The sequence below is a fragment of the Salvelinus namaycush genome, chromosome 3 (genome assembly GCF_016432855.1).
Source record: "Salvelinus namaycush isolate Seneca chromosome 3, SaNama_1.0, whole genome shotgun sequence".
NCBI classification, from domain to species: Eukaryota; Metazoa; Chordata; class Actinopteri; order Salmoniformes; family Salmonidae; genus Salvelinus; species Salvelinus namaycush.
Window position 1 is genome coordinate 52,317,185 of NC_052309.1, and position 4,577 is coordinate 52,321,761.

Here is a 4,577-nt window from a genome sequence, read left to right on the forward strand (position 1 = left end):
TTTTCCTTATTCTATGGTATATTGGAGTTCGCACAATTTAGTGTGCATGCCGCCACCTACTGTGAGGGATGAAAATGGAGCCGGTGTGAGTGTAAATAAATAAGCTGAATCAAACTACTTTTCTGTTAAAAAAGTAAAACAGATCTGGAGAGCCTGGGAGGGCGAGCAGTCTTATGGTGCCGTACCCTTTGCAAGTCTTCCGATGTAAACTCCTGAAGTCCCAAAAACATGTATGCCGCAACCACAACAATGTAGTTTATTTTACTTCTTTGACATTTGAACCATACCATTTATAACTGTGGCAATGAACACCACAAAATCCACCTTTTAACACATCGTTGACTGGCAGCAAAACCCTTGAGGGAGTAGGTGTGTCCAAACTTTTGACTGGTACTGTAAGTAATGAAATGGATCAAGTGGTTTGTGCACACCGACTGACCCGCATGGTCGATGGAGTGAAGAATCCCTCTCCTTCCATTCTATAGTTTTTTTAAGAAGAGTCTCCCTTCTCAAATGTATTTGGGATTTGTGAAATACCCTGTAAGTGCCTTCGTGCCAAACAGTATGCCTTCTAATTGTAGTCGCTGTACTCATAATATACAGGAAAACGATCGTTTTATGGTGAGGATAACCGTGCTGCAAGCCCAGCTTCAGACGCAATCGTTAGGCAAGGGTAATTTAAGTGTAGGAAATGATGAAACAGCGTCTGTGTCACCAATAAGTACAGATAGTAGTATAAAACCCCTCGCACAGTCTAATTTCACAGCTGGACAATTTTCTCATGGCTTCTGGAAGGAAATGCTGTAGGAATGCTCAACCGGTGTCGCTCATTAAGTAACGAGTCAGAGGCCGAGCCTTCTCAGGTTTCTCCACCCGTTACACCCGACGCCGAAGCCTCCCACCAGCCTCCCACCATTAGTTCTGACAAATTGAAACCCCTAGTCATTGGTGACTCCATTACCCCGCAGTATTAGACTTAAAAAGAATCATCCAGCGATCAGACACTGTTTACCTGGGGGCAGGGCTACCGACGTTAAGGCTAATCTGAAGATGGTGCTGGCTAAGGCTAAAACTCGACTGTAGAGAGTATAGGGATATTGTTATCCACGTCGGCACCAACGATGTTAGGATGAAACAGTCAGAGGTCACCAAAGGAAACACAGCTTCAGCGTGTAAATCAGCTAGAAAGATGTGTTGGCATCGAGTAATTGTCTCTGGCCCCCTCCCAGTTAGGAGTGATGAGCTCTACAGCTCAATCGCTGGTTAAAAACTGTTTTCTGCCCCTCCCAAAAGATAGAATTTGTAGATAATTGGCCATCTTTCTGGGACTCACCCACAAACAGGACCAAGCCTGGCCTGTGGAGGAGTGATGGACTCCATCCTAGCTGGAGGGGTGCTCTCATTTTATCTTTGAACATAGACAGGGTTCTAACTCCTCTAGCTCCACAATGAGATACAATGAGATAGCGTACAGGCCAGGCAGCAGGCTGTTAGCCAGCCTGCCAGTTTAGTGGGGTCTGCCACTAGCACAGTCAGTGTAGTCAGCTCAGCTATCCCTATTGAGACCGTGTCTGTGCCTCAATCTAGGTTGGGCAAAACTAAACATGGCAGTGTTTGCTTTAGCAATCTTACTGGAATAAAGACCTCCATTCCTGTCATTATTGAAAGAGATTGTGATATCATTATCTCAAAATAGGCCTACTTGATGTTAGATCCCTCACTTCCAAGGCAGTTATAGTTAATTAACTAATCACTGATCATAATCTTGATGTGATTGGCCTGACTGGAACATGGCTTAAACAAGATTAATTTACTGTGTTAAATGAGGCCTCTCCTCCTGGTTACACTAGTGGCCATATACCGCGAGCATCCCGCAAAGGCGGAGGTGTTGCTAACATTTACGATACCAAATTTCAATTTACCCCCCCCCCCCCCCCCCCCCCCCCCAAAAAGACTGAGTTTTCATCTTTTCAGCTTCTAGCCATGAAATCTATGCAGCCTACTCAATCACTTTTTATAGCTACTGTTTACAGGCCTCCTAGGCCATATACAGCGTTCCTCACTGAGTTCCCTGAATTCCTATCGGACCTTGTAGTCATGGTAGATAATATTCCAATGTTTGGTGACTTTAATATTCACATGGAAAAGTCCACAGACCCACTCCAAAAGGCTTTCGGAGCTGTCATCGACTCAGTGGGTTTTGTCCAACATGTCTCCGGACCTACTCACTGCCACAGTCATAGTTTTGTCCCGTGGAATAAATATTGTGGATCTTAATGTTTTTCCTCATAATCCTGGACTATCGGACCACCATTTTATTACGTTTGCAATCGCAACAAATTATCTGCTCAGACCCCAACCAAGGATCATCAAAAGCTGTGCTATAAATTCTCGGACAACCCAAAGATTCTTAGATGCCCTTCCAGACTTCCTCCACCTACCAAAAGACGTCAGAGTACAACAATCGGTTAACCACCTAACTGTGGAACTAAATTTAACCTTGTGTAAACCCTAGATGCAGTCGCACAGCTAAAAACAAAAAACATTTGTCATAAGAAACTAGCTCCCTGGTATATAGAAAATACCCGAGCCCTGAAGCAGGCTTCCAGAAAATTGGAACGGAAATGGTGCTACACCAAACTGGAAGTCTTCCGTGCAGTATCGAAGAGCCCTCACTGCTGCTCGATCATCCTATTTTTCCAACTTAATTGAGGAGAATAATAACAATCAAAAATGTATTTTTGATACTGTTGCAAGCTAACTAAAAAGCTGCATTCCCCAAGAGAGGATGGCTTTAACTTAAGCAGTGATAAATTCATGAACTTTTTTTACGAAAACATCATTAGAAAGCAAATTATGGACTCATCTTTAAATCTGCGTATTTCTCCAAAGCTCAGTTGTCCTGAGTCTGCACAACACTGCCAGGACCCAGGATAAAGGGAGACACTCACGTTTTTTTAATACTACAGTATATCTCTTGACACAATGATGAAAATAGTCATGGCCTCAAAACCTTCAAGCTGCATACTGGACACTATTCCAACTAAACTACTGAAAGAGCTGCTTCATGTGCTTGGCCCTCCTATGTTGAACATAATAAAAGGCTCCCTATCCACCGGATGTGTACCAAACTCACTAAAAGTGGCAGTAATAAAGCCTCTCTTGAAAAAGGCAAACCTTGTCCCAGAAAATATAAAAAACTATTGGCCTATATCGAATCTCCCATTCCTCTCAACATTTTTGAAAAAGCTGTTGCCCAGCAACTCACTGTCTTCCTGAAGACAAACAATGTATACGAAGCGCTTCCGTCTGGTTTTAGACCCCATCATAGCACTGAGACTGCACTCGTGAAGGTGGTAAATGACCTTTTAATGGCGTCAGACCAAGGCTCTGCATCTGTCCTCGTCCTCCTAAACCTTAGTGCTGCTTTTGATACCATCGATCACTACATTCTTTTGGAGAGATTGGAAACCCAAATTGGTCTACACGGACAAGTTCTGGTTTAGATCTTATCTGTCGGAAAGATATCAGTTTGTCTCTGTGGATGGTTTGTCCACAGGTTTGTCCACAGGAAGCCTCTGTTTCAGACATAAGGAATTGGATGGCGGCAAATTGTTTACTTTTAAACTCGGACAAAACAGAGATGTTTGTGCTAGGTCCCAAGAAACAAAGAGATCTTCTGTTGGATCTGACAATTAATCTTGATGGTTGTACAGTCATCTCAAATAAAACTGTGAACGACCTCGGCGTTACTCTGGACCCTGATCTCTCTTTTGACGAACATATCCAGCTTTTTTCCATCTACATAATGTTACAAAAATCTGAAACTTTATGTCCAAAAATTATGCAGAAAAATGTATACATTTTATCTTTTGTCACTTCTAGATTAGACTATTGCAATGCTCTACTTTCCGGCTTCCCAGATAAAGCACTAAATAAAATTCAGTTAGTGCTAAACACGGCTGCTAGAATCTTGGCTAGAACCAAAACATTTGATCATATTACTCCAGTGCTAGCCTCTCTACTCTGATTTCCTGCTAAGGCTAGGGCTGATTTCAAGGTTTTAAGGCTAACCTACAAAGCATTACATGGGCTTGCTCCTGCCTATCTTTCCGATTTGGTCCTGCCGTACATACCTACAAGTACGCTACGGTCACAAGACGCAGGCCTCCTTATTGTCCCTAGAATTTCTAAGCAAACAGCTGGATGCAGGGCTTTCTCCTATAGAGCTACATTTTTATGGAATGGTCTGCCTATCCATGTGAGAGACGCAGACTCGGTCTTGACCTTTAAGTCTTTATTGAAGACTTATCTCTTCTGTAAGTCCTATGATTGAGTGTAGTCTGGCCCAGGGATGTCAAGGTGAACGGAAAGGCACTGGAGCGACGAACCACCATTGCTGTCTCTGCCTGGCTGGTTCCCCTCTCTCCACTGGGATTTTCTGCCGTTTACCCTATTACGGGGTCTGAGTCACTGGCGCGTCACTTGAGTGGGTTGAGTCACTGATGTGATCTTCCTGTCGGGGTTGGCACCCCACCTCGAGTTCGTGCCGTGGGGGAGATCTTTGTGGGCTATAC